Source organism: Kogia breviceps, chromosome 7, assembly GCF_026419965.1.
Source record: "Kogia breviceps isolate mKogBre1 chromosome 7, mKogBre1 haplotype 1, whole genome shotgun sequence".
Classification (NCBI taxonomy): Eukaryota; Metazoa; Chordata; class Mammalia; order Artiodactyla; family Physeteridae; genus Kogia; species Kogia breviceps.
This window is the reverse complement of record NC_081316.1, coordinates 63,112,043-63,130,746: the sequence shown is the minus strand read 5'-3', so window position 1 is coordinate 63,130,746 and position 18,704 is coordinate 63,112,043. Positions and strand designations below refer to the sequence as shown.

The 18,704-nt window shown below is 40.3% G+C and overlaps 1 protein-coding gene across 2 annotated transcripts in view; it reads right to left on the bottom strand.

Moving 5' to 3' along the window:
* PAK1 (p21 (RAC1) activated kinase 1) overlaps positions 1–17,958 on the bottom strand; it is a 150,100-nt gene extending 132,142 nt beyond the window's left edge. The window contains exon 1 of one of the 2 annotated variants that reach the window (XM_067038432.1): positions 17,190–17,958. The gene's annotated coding sequence lies outside the window, so the exon portion shown is untranslated. The remainder of the gene's footprint in view (positions 1–17,189) is intronic. The other variant, XM_059069512.2, reaches the window with a different exon arrangement.
* Positions 17,959–18,704: the final 746 nt, after the last annotated feature.

Below are 18,704 nucleotides of genomic sequence, written 5' to 3'. Positions count from 1 at the left end.
AATCCTCATTTGTCAATGACTTTTGTGTGTGTGGTTCAAGCCATTCTCCAATATCACTTTATTTCAAATTCATAAAATTCTTTATGTTTTACAGAAATTTCAGTTTTCATTTTAGAATCTACTTGCATCATATTGTTAGATGTTAATTATCCTACCATTTGAAATGCACTTACTGACAAGGAGAGTGAGGAGGACAGAGCCCAGTGGTGAGCAGGGAGGGATGTCTGAGTGGGGAGCAATTTTATAAGTGATCAGTTCCTATGGATAACAAATGAACATCTATATATCTAATTATAGTGCACAGGACCAAAAGAGTGCTATGGAAATTCAAAAAAGCTTAATAAATATTTGTTGAATGAGTGGATAAATTATTTTATTCAATAATTCAACAAGCACTTATCGAGAGCCTAGTTCATGTCAGACACTGTTCAAGATACTGAGTATACAACAAGGAACAAAACAAAGTACTACCTGTCTCAGTCCATTTGGGCTGCTATAACAGAATACCATAGACTAGGTGGCTTATAAACAAAAGAAATTTGCTTCTCACAGTTCTGGAGGCTAAGAAGTTCAAAATCAAAGCACCAGAAGATTCAGTGTCTGGTGAGAACCCTTTTCCTGGTTCATAGATAGCCATTTTCTCTCTCACATAGCAGAAGAGGGGAGGGAACTCTCTGGGTCTCTTTTATAAGGACACTAATCCTATTCATGAGGGCTCCACCCTCATGACCTAATCACCTCTCAAAGGTCCCACCACCAAATATTACCACTTTGGGCATTTGGATTTAACATATGAATTTGGGGGAGACATAAACATTTAGTCTATAGCATACCATCAAGGAATTTATAGTCATGAATGGGTGGATGATAGCTGCAAGCCTACATGGAAGAAATGGCAGCCCATTTGGATCTTGAAGAATGAAGAGCTTTAATAGCATAGAGGAAAAAGGAATTCCAGGCTGAGGGAACAAAGTGATATAACATATGAAAGTGTAGTAAACTCAGTCTTTTTAGGGATGGATTAGGGTCAAGAGAGATGAGGCTGAAGAAGTAGGTGGGGTCAAAGTGTAATGTTCCCTGAATAACAAATCAATTAACATGTTATCCTACCAGCAACGGGGATACACTGACGGTTTTTAAGAAAATCAGTAACAGGATCAGAAAAATTACTCCAGGCAGAATAATGGATGAATAAGAATGCAGAAAGACTGGTGGCCAGCACTATGGAGAACAGTATGGAGGTTCCTTAAAAAACTAAAAATAGAGTTGCCATATGATCCAGCAATCCCATACCTGGGCATATATCCAGACAAAACTATAATCAAAAAGATACATGTACCCCTATGTTCACAGCAGCACTATTTCCAAGCGCCAAGACATGGAAACAACCTAAATGTCCATCGACAGATGAATGGATAAACAAGATGTGGAATATATACACACAATGAAATATTACTCAGCCGTAAAAAGAATGAAATAATGCCATTTGCAGCAACATGGATGGACCTAGAGATTATCATACTAAGTGAAGTCATAAAGAGAAAGACACATACCATATGATATCACTTATATGTGGAATCTGAAACATAACACTAATGAACTTATCTATGAAACAGAAACAGACTCATAGATATAGAGAACAGACTTGTGGTTGCCAAGGGAGAGAAGGGGTTAGGGGACGGATGGATTGGGAGTTTGGGATTAGCAGATGCAAACTGTGATATACAGGATGGATAAACAACAATGTCCTACTATATAGCACAGGGAACTATATTCAGTATCCTGTGATAAACCGTAATGGAAAAGAATATGAAAATGAATATGTATATATATGTGTATAATTGAGTCACTTTGCTGTACAGCAGAAATTAATACAATATTGTAAATCAACTATATTTCAATAAAATTTTTAAAAATGAAAAAGACAAAACAAAAAGACTGGTGGCCAGGACACTAGTTCAGAGGTAATTTTTAAATATAGAGACAAGATAATTATGGTCTAAACCAGAGCACAGAGGATAGAAAGATAAAAACAAATTTGGAAATAACTTCAGAGATAAAACTGACAAGGCTTGATAATTCTTGATAATGTGAGCTCATTCATTCAGCAAATATTTACAACACTCACTGTTGTCCTGGCACCGTACTAGGTGATGGGGTACAAAGGTGAACAAAAGAGATGATCTTTGACTCCATGGAGCTGAAAGGCTAGACATATAACAAACAGAATTACAGGTCATTATAAAAGCCATTACAGAAAATAACAAATACTGTAAGATGAAAATAGAGGGGATCTTCTTTAGATCAGATGGGTCCTGGCTTCCAGTAGATAACCAATATTTAGAAAGAAGAATATACTCAATTTTCTTAAAGCAGAAAAAGAGGGAGGCAGAGAAAACCTAGACTTGTGAAGAAGCCAGAAATGGAGAAAACCATACCAGGGAAGAAGAACAGGTGTGAAGGCCCTGAGGCAGGAAAGACTTTCTCAAACTTTGTATAAGGGGGTGGGGGGGGCGGAGAGGAAAAACAGTGCCAATCACTCTGAAGCACAGCCACTGAGGTGGAGAGTGGCACAAGATGAAGTTAGAGAAGCAAAAATCAAGGTCAGGTCACTCAAAAACTTAAAATCACGTTTCAGGTTTTATATTTGGGAATTCCCTGGCAGTCCAGTGGTTAAGACTCGTCGCCTTCACTGCCGTGGGTCCGGGTTCGATCTCTGGTTGTGGAACTAAGATGATACAAGCCACGTGGCACAGCCAAAAAAAAAAAAAAAGAAAGATTTTATATTTTCTCCTAAATAAAACAAAAAGCTTTTACAGGTTTCAAGCAAAGAACTCTGTTAAAAGATAGTCCAAGGTGGGGACTTCCCTGTTCCCTGGTGGTACAGTGGTTAAGAATCCGCCTGTCGACGCAGGGAACACGGGTTCAATTCCTGATCCAGGAAGATACCACATGCCTCGGAGCAACTAAGCCCGTGCGCCACAGCTACTGAGCCTGCGCTCTAGAGCTCGCGAGCCAAAACTACTGAGCCCGCCTGCTGCAACTACTGAAGCCCCTGCGCCTAGAGCCCGTGCTCCGCAACAAGAGAAGACACCACAATGAGAAGTCTGTGCACAGCAACCAAGAGCAGCCCCCGCTCGCCACAACTAGAGAAAGCCCGCACGCAGCAACAAAGACCCAATGCAACCAAAAATAAGTTAATTAATTAATTAATATTTTTAAAAAGATAGTCCAAGGTAGAGATGATGGTAGTTTGGATTAGAGAAGTGACAACAGAAATGGAGAGAGGTAGATAGATTCAAGCAATACATAGGAAGTAAAATTAACAAGATAGGGAGTGGAGTTATCCATATGAAGGACAGGAGAGAAGGGTGTCAGGAGAGAAGGAGGCGTCAGGGATGAACCTTAAATTTCTAGTTTGAGCAACTAGAGAAACAAAGATGTCGCTTACTAAGACAGTGATAACTGGGAGAGGACCAGGTTTGTGGGAAAAGAATGCAGTTTAGAGTATATAAAGAAGGAGATGTTGTAAGACCTCAAAGTGGAAATTTCAAGTGGGCAATTGAATATATGAGTCTAGAGTTAAGGAGAGACCTTTAGACTAGAGATATCTGGGGAAATACAGAAGTTGAGAGCATATATATAGTATTCAAAGTTAGGACAATGAATGAAATCAAGTAGAAAAAGAGTACAGTGTAAGAGAAGAGGATCTCTCCCTTGAGGAATTCCAACATTTAAAATCAACATTGTAGAAAAAGGCAACAAATTAAACTGAGGAATGGTCAGAGGTAGGAGGCAAACAAGGAAAGTGATATCACAGAAGGCAAAGCATATTTTAAGCGGGAGTAATCAATAAAGGCAAATATACTGAGAGATTCAGAAAGATAAGAATGAAAAGGAAATTCTGTGGCTGCTAACAACACAAAAAGAGAGCCATCCAAGCACTGTGAGCCTCTCAATGAAAGAACACACCAACACCTATAAAGTGACCATGCAAAAAAAAAACAAACCCTGGATTTCATCAAGCCTCTAGATACTAACTTACAAATAATGTATAGAACCAAGGAACTTGTTAAATTATAACAGGGAGATGCAAAATCCAGACAGTGAGAAACTTTATAGGACAACTGGTTTCTTCAACAAATAATCTGAAAGGGGGAAAAAAGAGATTGAGAGGAAATTTAGAGATTAAAGGAGACATAAAAGACATGTCAACCAATCTCTCTGTGTAGCCCTTATCTGTTTCAAACTGTTAAAGAAAAAAAAAAAAAAAAGAAAGAAAAGTATGACATTTGCACCACAACTGAACATTTTGATGATATTAAGGGATTATGGGAAGGGAAGTGATGTATGTGTGGCTACGGTTTTGGGGTTGTTTGCTCTTTTTCTTTTTTTTTAAGTAGATTTGGCACCATAGGGGTCATTATGGGCCTTAGCACAAGCAGTTGTGATAAGGTGGGGGGATGGGGGTAGAAGCAGTGTGGAGTAGGCTGCCAAGTAAATGGGAGGTAAGGAATTAGAAGCAGAAGTTGTAAACAGCTATTTAAAGAAGACTAGTTTTGAAGGAAAGCAAAAATAGCACTTAGCTGAAGGCTGACATGGGATCTCAGGAGCGCTTTTGTTTGGTGGAGAAGGGGAAAACTGTTTTCCTTTAAATAAAACATTTCAATGCTGCTTCTCAGTAGAAAGTAAAATGTAATGAGGTAGTGAAGTGAGGTTTCTAAGACAGGACCACAGGAAGGAATCTAAAAGCATATGAAGGATCAGGCCTTTCCTTGAAAGAGAATCATTTCCTTCATTGTAAAAAAAGGAGTGAAGGCAAACATGGGTACAATCCAAGTAGATTCTCAGATTCAGAAGTAGGAATATAAAGCTTCTATTTTATTTGTGACAAATGAGACAAAGTGAGGGGTAGTAGAGAAGTGAAAGCACAAAAGAGAAAGTGACAGGTGGAGACTGAGGGGAGAATTGAAGATAACCCTGAAGAAAAGCAGCTATTTCCAGAGCTAGAAAATACAGGGGGGAAAAATAGGCTTTTGGAAATGGGAAATACGTCAATTGAACAGACCAACTCCTGAAGAAATCATTAAAAGAAAGGCTGTGGTGGTATTCTCAGTTTGCAAATATTAAATCCTGTCAAGAGCCTATTAGGTCTTCATATCACTTGATCCAGTAATTCCACCTATGGTAATTTATTCTAAAGAAATAAAGTCTGAAAGTAAAAAGCTATATGTAGTGTTACAGATAAAATTACAGTGTAATTTATTACAGGGAAAAAAACCTAAATGATTGTGATGGTTAGTTTTATGTCAACTTGGCTAGGCTATAGTACCCAGTAGTTCAATTAAACACTAAACTAGGTGCTGCTGTGAAGGTATTTTATAGATACAGTAAACATCTACATTCAGTTGACTTTAAACAAGGGAGATTATCCTTCATAATCTGTGTAGGTTTCACCCAATCAGTTGAAAGGGCAAAACTGAGGTTTCCCTGCTAAAGAATTCTACTGGTTCTGTTTCTCTGGTAGAACACCGACTGATAAAATGGTATTAGGCAAATTATGGAATACCATCTTAAATTTTATAATGAACACTACACAGTAACATGGGGGAAATGTTTATAAGTCAAGAAAAAAAGGCAAACAACAAATGTAGGTCTACATTGTGATTATAATTATGTAAATAGGTATGTTTACATACAAGAAAAAAGGAAACAAAAGTTTATTCATTTGACTGATGGAATTGTGCCTGAATTTTAAATTTATTAACAGTATTACAAAATAGTTTGTTAAATAGAGCTCTGTTATTTTTAATGGAATAAAGTTAGTAACATTGTATGTGTTAAGCCTTACTAGAATTGTGGCCCTATAAAGAAATTGGTGCTAACCTAAAAGAACTCTGACAATTTTGAAATGTTGTCTGGGAGAGTACTAAAAAAAATTTTTTAAAGGAAACTTCTGGAAGGCAAATATGCCTAAAAGGGCCTTAATCCAATGCCATTTTTCAGTAACATTTAATTCTTCAACTCAAATAAAATGAAGAAAGACCCAGAATGGCAAAGTAGCTGGTGATCAGCTTAAGAATTTTCCACATCCTTAGCTAGCACCAGGGCATGCATTCAACTTTGACTCAGGTCAGAGATATTTGTACTGGGCACCTAAATATTTAACACAGTGAGGTTTCCTCTCTCCTGGCCTCTCCCAACACCAGACAATTGAAAGGATTCTTGTATGTTTGCTAAACTTGAGTGAAGAAGTCATAAGGACCTCAGTTTGAATGCCAGCTCCACTTTCATTCATTCAATCAGAAAACATTTATGGGGCTTCCCTGGTGGCGCAGTGGTTGAGAATCCACCTGCCAATGCAGGGGACACAGGTTCGAGCCATGGTCTGGGAGGATCCCACATGCCGTGGAGCGGCTGGCCTATGCGCCACAACTACTGAGCCTGCGCTCTAGAGCCCGTGAGCCACAACTTCTGAGCCCGCGCTTCTCAACAAGAGAAGCCACCGCAATGAGAAGCCCACGCACCACCATGAGAGTGGCTCGCACTCGCCGCAGCTAGAGAAAGCCCGCACGCAGCAACGAAGACCCAACACAGCCAAAAATAAAAATCAATAAAATAAATAAATTTATTTTTAAAAATGTAAAAAAAAAAATTTATGGAGTAGCTACTATATGTTAGGAACTGTGACTACAACGGGGAGCAAAAAAAAAGATACTTTTTATTTTAAGGACGGGGTACTATGTTAAAATTCTTTCTCTTTAAGGTGTCATGCCTTAAAGACAAATGATTCTCTGGAGCATAGGGTCTAGTAGGGCAGACAAACATTAATCAAATAATGCCATAGAGTAGTGCGTAAGAGTATGAATGCTAAAGTGTTTAAGGGTGAAGTGTACTGATGTCTGCAACTTTTTTTGAAATGCTTCAAAATAAGATGGATTGATGAATAGATTAAGGGATGGATATTCAATAAAGCAAATATAGCAAAATATTATAGAACCTAAATGAGTATATGAGTGCTCACTAAACATACTCCCATCGCAATATTTTATTATAAAGAATTTTTAAACATACAAAATAGTTGAAAGAAGTGTATTGCTTCAAGAGGAGTCAGCCTAAAGAAGGGATTTTTCTTTTTTAATAAAAAATTCAGACTTCCTTGGTAGTCCAGTGGTTAAGACCCTGCACTTCCAATGCAGGGGGCGTGGGTTTGACCCCTGGTTGGGGAACTAAGATCCCACGCGCCAAAACAATTTAAAAAAAAAAAAAGTTGAATAAAAAATTTAATCTTTGACAAAGAGTTCTACTTAGATATTATAGATATCCAGAGGCAATCTCAAAACCACTTAAAAACTTTGATTAGTCGGGCTTCCCTGGTGGCGCAGTGGTTGAGAGTCCACCTGCCGATGCGTCCCGGTCCGGAAGGATCCCACATTCCGCGGAGCGGCTGGGCCCGTGAGCCGTGGCCGCTGAGCCTGCGCGTCTGGAGCCTGTGCACCCGTTAACTTTGATTAGTCAATTTACTCCTCAATATTTATTTGTTTGTTTTAGCTGACAATGATAGAGAACATTCTACACTCAAGACACTATGCTAAAAGTGCTGGTTCATCTCCTCATTCTAGCACCAAGCGGTGGGGGGTGGTTTGGGCAGTCACTATTTGTCTCTTTCTGTAAAATCTGATTTATTCATCCCTTCTCAGTCTCTCAGGATTAACTAGGATACTGCACAGGGTAGCATCTTGAAAGGTCTCTTCCTACCACACCAGCTTCATCTCATACCATTCACTCTTGCTCCCTACGGTGCATAATGTCCTGTGTTTAGTTCCTCCATGTTGAGCTAAACCAGTGTTATCCAATAGAAGTATAATGCAAGCCACTAACACAAGCTACATATGTAATCTTAAATTTTCCAGTAGCTATATTTTAAAAGTTAAAAAGGAAAAGCAAGTTAAATTAATTTGAAAATATATTTAACCCAATTTATCCAAATATTAACATTTCAACATATAATCAATATAAATAAGTTAATTACTTTAAATTCTTTTATGCAGTACTAAGCCTGAAATCTGGTATGTATTTTACACTTATAGCACATCTATACATGAACCAGCAACATTTCAAATGCTCAGTAACCCCACTGGCTAGTAGCTACCATACTGAACATCATAGCTCTAAACTTTTACCTATTTTCAGGGCCTTTGTGCACTTAAAATGTTCCCTCTGCCTGCAATGCTCTACACTCCATTCTCTGCATGACTAGTATCTATTTATCTTGCATATCTTATTTTAAAAGTATCATCTCCTTAATGAGGCCTTCCTCTTAGCACTCCAAAATTCTCTACCCTACTCCTTTATCTTCTGTAGGATTTATCAAAACCTGCAACTACTTATTTGCATATTTAATGCTTTTCTCTTTATTCCCCTCTGGAGTATAAGCTTTATAAGAGCAAAGACAAGGACCATTTCTGTATTGCTTATGATTGTACCCCTAGTACTAAGCACATGCCTGGCACATAGGAAGTGATCAACAAATATCTGTAGACTAATTAAGGGATAGATAAATAGAAGCACTGTAGAGATGCATTTGGTTTGTATGCATGTGGAAGTGTATATGTTTTGTCCCTACTCTACCAACCCACACATAAGAATATTCTCAGCAGCCATTCCCAAGTGGCCTGGGACCTTAACAAAGTAGTCAACTTCAGACTCTCTAGCAACTGGCAATGGATAGAAACAACATGATTTTTGGAAAAAGAATGAACTGCAAATAGCTTTTAACATTCTCCAAGGAACCAGGATTTTTTTTTTTAAGTCAAGGGAAAATGAAGGAAGTGCCACTGGTCAAGGCAGCACCCAAATGATCAGGAGCCAACACCAGATTTGGAGACAGATGATATGGATTAACGATTCCAATTTGCAAACTCCCAGCTATGTTATCATGGACAAGCCACTTAACTTCTTTCCATCTGTAAAAATATGATGCATTAAGGACAGAATTAAATGAGATTGTATACGAAAGTGTTTTGAAAACAGTAAAGCCTAAATATATATTAATTGTCTCTAGGCTGCTTAGGAAACGTGGACTTACAAAAGTGTATCATAATGAATTTTTCCCCTCTGCTCATCTAGTTTCTTGTTTTAAGTTACCTTGCAGATTACATATAGATAACTTCTTGAACTGACCAAGCAAAATTTACCTGGACACAAAACAAAAATATCAGACTCTGGACCAGCCAGGTAATTCCAGATGGGAAAAATATCTTAAATAGAAGAAAATGTTATAAAATAGTAATTCTTCAACAGGTGACTGGGGAACTAAGAGTCCTTCCAACTATACCAAGTCCCTCTCTACCCATGCCCCAACCTGGAAATTTAAATTTTACTATTCTAGCCCACTGAGAATTGTTTCCATAGTGAAATACTGTTACTGATGGACTATGGGGATCATGGACTATTTTACTATGGAGTAAGGGTGAGGGCAGGGGAGAGAAGAAGATTAAAAAAATTTTTTAATAAATAAAAAAATTTAAAAACACTGTCATAAAATATTTGAACTAAGAAGTTGGCATCAAATTTAATACATCTAACAGGAGAAGCCACCACAGCGAGAGGCCCGCGCACCACAACAAAGAGTGGCCCCTGCTCGCCGCAATTAGAGAAAGCCCATGTGCAGCAATGAAGACCCAACGCAGCCAAAAATAAATAAATAAGTAAATAAATTCATTTTTAAAAATCAATTTTAAAAAATTTAAAACATCTATGTGACAGCTAAGGAAAACGGAGGCTCAGGGTGGTTAAGTGACTTGCCATAGTTACACAGTAATAATCATAAAAATGTCTTCAAATCCCAACTTGATCTCTCTGCTTCTAAATTTTCTAATCTGTAAAATGAGTATAAAACAGTATGTCTCTTATAGGATTATTCTGAGGAATAAATGAAAAACCAAATGTAAAGTACTTGGCACTGTGAAAAGACCCCAGTAAAAGGTCAGTTGTAATGAGGCTGAGGATGCTGATTTGTTCCTGTTGTCGTTTATCCCCAACATACAATGAGGCTGGGGGGAGAAGGTGGCTGGGAAACAGGGAGATGACTATCCCAAACTCATTTTTAAAAAAGATTAGAAGGGTACAGATGAAATGCTATAATACTTAACTATTGGTTATCTTTCTACAATAAAACTCTGATAGATTTGTTGTTGTCCTTGTTTTACCTTTTATTCTTCTGTATTCTCCATATTTTCTACAAGAATCACATATTACTTTCATAATAAAAGAAACATAAATGTATTTTAAAAACAAGGGGGTTTGAGTAAAGACATTCAAATTGGAAGAGTGACTATCTGACACCATTTTAGCTTGCTGGACCCTGGTTACCAACTCCTGGAAAAAAAAAAAAAAGTCTATTTAAATGATTAAGGAAAATCCAAGAAAATGCCCACACAATCTTAGAGGTAAAAGCTCTTTTATAGGTCACTTAGTCCAAACTCCCAACTAATAGCCAATATGAGTCAAGCACTTTACAGCTTATGAATTGCTATGCATTTATCTATAGAGCTCACCTGATCCTCACAACACCATAAAAGTATAAGAGAGCTACAGTGTATTAGAAGAAGCACGAGCTCAAGAGTCAGAAGGACTGGTCCTCAAACCACAGCTATGCTGTACAGCCTCAGGCAATTCAACTAACCTCTGTTTTCACTTCTAAAATATGAACATAAAATAATTCCTGTCTTAGCTAACCCACGGAGTTGCTGAAACAATAAAGTGAGATAACATTAGTGAAAGTACTTTGTACACTATCCAAAAGGCCATTCATCGTCTGAGCCTTGCTTTCCTGTCTGCTCTTACCACTCCCCACCTCGCACCCCATCCTTTAAGTGTACTAAACTACTCAGAGTTCCCCAAACATGCTCTCAAGCCTTCTAGCCCTCATACGTCTCTCTCTTTCAGGAAGGTCCTCCTTCTCCATTCTCTTTCTACCTCTCCCCCACTGTCTTGGTTAACCCCTGCTTATCTCTCAAAATCCAACTTAGGTGTCACTTCCATTGAGAAGGCTTGCCAGACCACCCCTATTTCAGGTGAAGTAGATGCCTTTCCTCTGTCTTCACATAGCACCAGTATATATATCCATGTGTCATTTTTTTCTCAATATAGTACAGTTGTCTACAGACATGTTTGTTTCTCAAATATAAACTTAAAGGTAGAGACAAGGTATCATCTATCTGTTCCTTCACAGCCCATGACAATGCCTGAGGTTTAATATGTGTTTAGCAAATAAAGGGACTTTAGATGACAGTTAAAACAGTTTTCATATAATAAGTACCAAAGACATTTATGCAAAATATTATAAGGCAGTACTTTTCAAACTTGGTTGCATATCAGCATCATCTATAACTTTTCAAGAATAGAGATTCCAAGAGATTTTGATTAAGTAGACCTGAGATAGAGCCCAAGCGACTGTATTTTTCTTCACATCTTCACAACTAGTTCAAACGCATAGCCAAAATTAAAAACCACTGCTCTACATAATTGCAGTCATAAAATTACAACAATTGTACCTAACATCTATATAACTTAACATCTTACAATTAATTTTCACATATGTTATTCATTTAATCTTCACAACAACCCTGTGAGTTAGGTATTATTTTTATTTTCCAAATGAAGAAACAGAGATTTAAATAAGTTAAGTGTCCAAGTAGGTCTTTGCCTAACTTCAAATTTAGTGCTCTTCCTTCTACACCTCCTTCCCTAGAAAAATGATAAATAATATTGCCATAATATACAAAGTACTATGAGGCAAGGATTCAAATGAGAAAGCCATCTATCCCTTTGTGCAAATCAGGGAAAGAGAGAATAAGGAAAGCTAGGCCTTGAAGATATAGGCAGGCAGATGAGGGTGGAGGCCACACATATACTGTCACTATCATTTATCATCCCAAAAGATTCAAAAGACAGATTCTATAAAGGAGAAAAATGTCCCTGCAGCCTCAGTTGGTACTTAGACAGTGTGAAAGGGAAAGGGACATTGGAGAGAACTGGAAGTAGAAAAGTGGAAGAAAGCCCCATAAACAAGAATGAATTTCCAATGCTGCATGCAAATTACCACACCCTGACTCCATGAATAAGAGCCAAAACATAATGGACTTTTTATAATTAAGACTTAGATAAATTTTAGAGAATTAATCAATACCAAACAAAATCATATTTATGAGGGATCAATGAACCTCTGGTTCTTCCTTGACTTGTTACTACACTATTCCTAAAGACAGGATAATCTGGAGGATCCTGGCACATAGAAGATTTCGCCCATCTCAAAGACTAGATGGGAGAGCGGAGGAAGTTATTTATGAGAGATGAAGCTTAACACTAAAGCAGAAAAATGTATTACATTATGTTAATAAATCTACATTGGCAAAGGAAAAATGAATATTCAGGCACAGGTGACTCAGAACACGGATAAAGTCTGATCTCTCAACTTCAGTAAAGAAGTGTTATCCTATAACTCTGCAATATCATGACCATCTGGTAGAGTTTTATCAGCAGTTATTTTTTGGGGGTTCAAACTGTGGACTTCAGTTGGGATTTCTTAGTGAGAAGAGGTTAGAGAGATTAGAAAGCAATCTAAAAGGACATTTCTAGTGCCCCAAAGTTTAGCCTGATAGAGTTTAAAAGGCAATATGATATAGTGGCTAAAATAAAGTACATTTAGATTCAAAAAAATGTAGTTTTAAACCAATATTTAGTCATTTGCTAATGATGCGCCTTTGCGCAAGCCAATGGAAATATCTATTTCACTTGGCTGTTGTGAAGACTGAACAAAATGCACCAGGGAAAGGTGCTATTCTTTTTCCTAATGAATGATAAATGTAAATCCATGTAAGTCTTTCTTCACCAGTCTTTCTATGCACAAAAAAAGAGAGGAGGCTAAATGAAGAAAGATTTTAACTCTCACAGCAGTACACTTACAAAACATTCCTACACCCGCCATACAGAAAAATTAAAGCAGCTGGGGTAATGAACATGCCACATAACTGCTGGTATCAGATGGATATAGACTAGAACTGAGGTTTGCCGCTTACTTTCAACAAAAGCTTAAACAAGTTCCCTTTGCCAGTCTGAGTTTCAACCTCCTTATCCATGATATAGAGATACTAGCAATCTTCTTACATGCTTATTTTGAAGACTGGAAAAAATATCTTGTGTAGTATCTGGTACATAACAGTTGTTCGATAATGTAAGCTGCTGTTAATAAGTTTACCACCACCTAACAACCAGTTAACAAATTATACTTTTCAAAAGTTTCTTTATATTCAATGTTTTTTCAGTTGCTTCATAGCTGTAAGCTAGTCATAGCAACTGTTACTAACCCTATTTTACAGTTAGGACAAACAGCACAAAGATAAAATTACTTCCATAAGGTCATGCAGTAATACAGAGACTAAATTAAGGTCTCCTGACTTTCTCTGTGTTTTATTACCCACCCCATCCCAAATTATAACGTTAGTCCTTAGGAATTAAAATGAAAGAGCATATTCTTTTTGATAAACTTAAACTTCTCTCTTTACTATTTAAAAAAAAAAAAGGTTTTTCCCCTACTTTCTAGTCATGATTTAGAAAGATATAAAGGGGGGAAAGGAAAATACATCAACAACAGAATTGAGAATTATCTCAAATTAGCAAATGCTGATTCTATCTTGATTTTTGTTTTAGTTTTCCCCAATAAAGCCACCAACCTCTTAATTTAAAAAGATTTTAAAGTCTGCTTATCAAAATGATGCTTGTTTGATAAACTATTCCAAAACTGAGAAAAAAAATTAGAAAAACAGCTTTGTCCCATCTTTATGAGTATGCATCACTTTATCCCTCTAATTTCTTCTTTTCCACACTTATCACATCATGTTGTAGTATCTTTAACTCTTTAAGGACTTGAACCACATCCTATGGATATCTGAACATCCTGTCCAAGCATGGGACCTGGCATATGGTAGAGAAGGACTCAACAAGTGTTTACAAATAAATGAATCAACAAATGAAGCCAATCTCCCAGAGAGAAGTTAGGAAAGGAGAAAACTGGATATGGTATCTTAGGGCTAATAAGAAAGTGAAAGAAACAAAACATTTTAAGAACTTCACAAGGAAGAGAAACCTTTGTGTGGAGTCAAACAGGCCCTTGTATGGCTTTAAGTATCACTAGAGAAAGACAGGAGATCAGGAAGAGATAGATACTTTAGCAAGTATCAGAATCACCTGGAGGACTTGTTAAAGCAAATATTTGGAGTCCCCAACCCTAGAGTTTTTCATTTGTAGGTCTGGAATGGGACAAACAACTTGCAATTTTAATAAATTTCCTGATTGTATTGATGATGCTGGTGCAGAGACCACACTTGGAGCTAATTATTCTAACCCAAAGAATTAGGTAACCTCTAACTCATGGGTCTTGACTTGCTTCTTTATTCATACATTCATTTCAAACACTTTATTCACTGCCAGAAACTTTGCTAGGCACCAGGACTAAACAGATCCTGCCTTCAAGAAATTCACAGGTTCATGGAAAAGATAGGCACAAACTCAAATATTTGCAATAGAGAGCTATAGAGACCTCTAAGAGTGGTCTGTACATGAGCCAGAGGGTGAAAGAGCAACTCATTCTATGGAGGTAATAGGAGGAGAAACTAAGGGACTGCTTCCCAGAGGTCCAACAAGCACTTCTCCACAGGCAGGTACAGGGTGGCCTTCCAGGCAGAAAGAACAGCACGTGCAAAAGCAGAGATGAGAAGAGAGTGGCAGGGGAGTTATAGCAAATGAGGCTCCAAAGGCTGTCAGTATTCTCATCTCTGAGAGCTCCTTACTCATGTCAAAGTGTATAAAATTTTATCTTTAGGCAATGACTAGTTGGGGTGGGGATAAATCACTGGGTTTTGTTTTACAAAGATCGCTCTGGATACACAGTGCCCTCCTTTTAGAAAGCACTCCTTCCTCCAAACCTAGCACAGGGCCTCATAACATGTGTTTAGTAAATGTATACTGAATTGAACTGAACAAGCTCTTTGTCAAGTGCTATTTTATAGATGAGAAGCAGGTCACCACCTTCCCTGAAGGACTCACTTTGGCCAGGACAAGACCTGAAAAACAGGTCCAGCAGCCTCAATTATTGCACACTACTCCCTGTACAACTGGAGTAGAGACTAGGGAAAGCCTTCATTGTTTACATGTCTACCTCACCCACTAGACTTTGAGCTCTTTGAAGACAGGGAGTGTCTTAATAGATTCTAAATCCCCATAGCCCTAGCAGGAGAGTTGAAACACAGTAGCTCTCCAGACTCCAGTAATGTTGGGTAAATAAATGAATGACTGAATAACCAAATTTACCAGATAGACCCATGAGCTAACGTAGGTAAGCTTCAGCGAATGTTTCAGGGTCCATCGTTCCAAAATGCCTTCTGAGAAGCAGAGTTTCTGGTTGAGGTGAGGTGGATTTCATATGCACCTGATTTAGGATTTCCCAAATAGGAACAAAAAAATGTTACAAGTGCTGTGGGAGAAATCCTACCAGGCCTCTGAGGGACCCAGTGAGAAAGTTTTGCCTGAGAGGAGTATGGGGGTGGATGCCAGCAAAGACTTCACACTGGGGGTAGTGGGGTGGGGGGATGCTTCAGTAGAGTCTTGAAAACTAAGTCGGTTCTCATATATCAGAGCACTCATATCAAATTAATAAAATGGCAATTCCTATATCACCTAATGAAGACAAAGTAAAATAAAAATATACCTATATAGAAACATACGTATTGATAGTTCAGCATATTTGTATATAAATCCATATTTCTGTATAAAACCATATGTACTGATATTTGTATATATACATATATGTATATATGAGTATATCTGTATGCATGTGTGTGTGTTTGTGAGTATTTTAACAAATCTTGAGCTTATTTTATGAGAATCCTGCTTGTCTATAGAGAAGGGATGCTTTGTACCTGCTTGAGGGGAGACAGAGGAAGCATTTTCTTGTCCAGTTGGACCTAAGACTAAATGTATGGGTGCCTCGGTCTAAGTCAGGGGGTATCAGAAGATTCACTTGGTTCCATATTTAACTTTGCATTTTGATTAGTAATAAAAATAACATTTTGACTTAAAAAAAAAAAAAAAACTAAGTCGGCGGTAGGCATCTGCCTGTTTCTAGGGCACAAAAGCAAACTCCTGGAACTTTAAGACTGGAAGTCACCTGCTCAAGGTCACACAGGAAGTCATAAGGTAAGACCAACGAGGAGGCATCTGTGTACTGCTGACTCCTGTTTTCTCCTGATAAAGTTGAGAGAGAGAACCCAAAGACACAGTAGGCAAAACTAAAGATTTTTCTCAGGAACAACTCTTCAAATAAAGGCTAGACTAGTGGATTCGAATTTTTATTGGTAACTATAGTACTAACCCTTCCCTTCACCTTTCACAGTTCGGGGGGGTGCGGGGGGAGCATACGACAGTTACCCAAAGGGCTTAACAAACAACAAGCACTTTGCTCCCAACACCCACAACTTCTCGAGTATTCCTCCAAAACACTCCCGGTAATGTTTGCTGTGAAAATATTCAATACAGTAAAGGCTATAATAATCACGTCTTTTGAAATGGAATAATGAACATAAAGTAACTCCAATTCTCCTTTCCCCGTTTGTTTTTAACTCCACATGTTAGAGTATTCCCGGGGTGGGGGAGGGGCAGCACAAGTCAAGCACGATCCACTCGTATTTTTCAAGGAATTCAACTTTATAGGTGATTTCCCCCCCACGGCTTGGACAGGGGTGATTTTTTCGTGCACAATGAATCTGACGCCGCCTTGCTAGGCTTCCCTGTCGCGGGCCAGGGTTAGGATCGGAGGGCCACAAAGTTCGGGAGGGAGTAGCTCCCGGGGCCGGACCTGTCGGATCTCCCGTCCCCTCCCCTGCCCCTGTCCTCCCCCGGGCCCCTCGGGGCCCCAGGCGTCCGAGACCGGAGGCTGAGTCGGTCAGTACACAGGGGGCCTTTGTTGGTCCGACAGAAGCGGCCAGCCTCGCAGGGGCCGCCCCCGCCTCGCCTCACCTGGCGCCCCCGTCCAACCTGCCCCGCCGCGGAGAATGAATGGGCCCCGGCTCCCCACCCCGCGCCGCCCCAGCTCCACTGTCAGGGGTACCGGGCGGGAGGCCGGATCTCACCTTCCGCGCACGTTCGGCTTGACTCGGCTCCTCCTCCTTCTCCTGCTCGAAGGCGGCGGCCGAGCCCGGGAGTGAGCGCGCGAGTGCACGAAGGGACGCTTCACTTTCTCCCTCCCTCCCGCCGCCGCCGCCGCCGCTCTCTCGGCGCCTCCCCACCCCGCTCGCGCCGGGGAGTCCCTCAGGACCGCGCGGGGGTAGGGGGGTGGTCAGCGACCGTGGGGAGAGTCGGATAGGGGGGAGGCGGAGGGAGCTAGGCGACTCGGCTGAGGGGGGTGCGTGCTCCCAGGGTCAGAGATGTGAGGAGCTCGAGCGGCCTCTGGGGAAGGAGGTGGGGAGACAAGGGGCTCTCGCGAGCGCGGGGCTCCTTGAAAGAGGGGATAAGAGTCTGAGGGAAAGCGTCTGTGGAGTAGGACAGCAGAGCCGGGGAGGGAGGCGGCGGGTAGGCACGACCGACGAGCAGAGGGGGAGGGGGGAACCGTGAGGGGGCGTCTACGGTGCTGCCGACACCTTGGACTCCAGCTGCAGCTGCAGCCGCTGCCGGGCCGCCTCCCCAGCCTAAGCCGAGCTATTGTACGCCGGCCCCCGGGCCGACCGCCTCGCCCACTGGCCCCCGCCCTCTCCCCTGTGAGGCTTAGGCGCCGGCGTTGCCTGGCTCGGCCCGCCTCCCGCAGGTGGGAGGGGGCGGGGAGGGCTGGACAGACCTACGTGAGCGAGGCCAACCGGGTTGGAGGGCGGGTAGCAAGCTCCTCGAATGACGTCATCGGCGCATGACGCAAGAGGCTAGGGAATCACCCGGCCGCCGCGTGACATCATTGCGCCCGCGTCTCTCCTCGAGACCCTCACACTATACAGGGGCAGGCTCCTTGGACACGGGAAGGCTTTGGGACGGTTTCGGGGGGCGTTAGTGGTGTGTCGAAAAAGATGGCTCACCCCCTAGTCTTATGGTCCTCTTCAGGTTATAAAACACCACGGCATCTGCTAGCTCTTTGCCAAGCGCTGAATTTGGAAACTACCCCAGCTCCTGGGACCTCAGAGCCAGACATTTATTATACTGTTTCTTTTTTTTTTTTTTTGGAGGGGGGAAGGGGGCAAAGAAATGATAATGGAGGTTTCAACTGCTGTTACAGACAGAAAAGAATGGGCTTCTTTTCCCGCTTTTCTCCTACCTGAAGGCTACATTCAACGCAAACCTTTTTCCTGAGCTCGGGTTCTGTATTTCCCAGTGCCTCTTCTATTTTTCAATGCAGTGCTTCCATACCCCACTGTACCTCAAATTCCACATGACCCAAACTGAAACAACATTAGTGACGAAGGGTTTGGAATCAGATTGCTTTGCTTCAAATTCCAGCTATACAAATGTTAGTGACAGGACCTTAACATTTCTAAGCCACAATTTCTCTATACGTATGCATCCTTAACTTGATCTCTTTAAGCCTCAGTTTTACCATAATAATAGCAAGTGCAATTTAGCACGTATTAAGACCTTTGAAATGTTGGCTATTCCTACTACGTTTT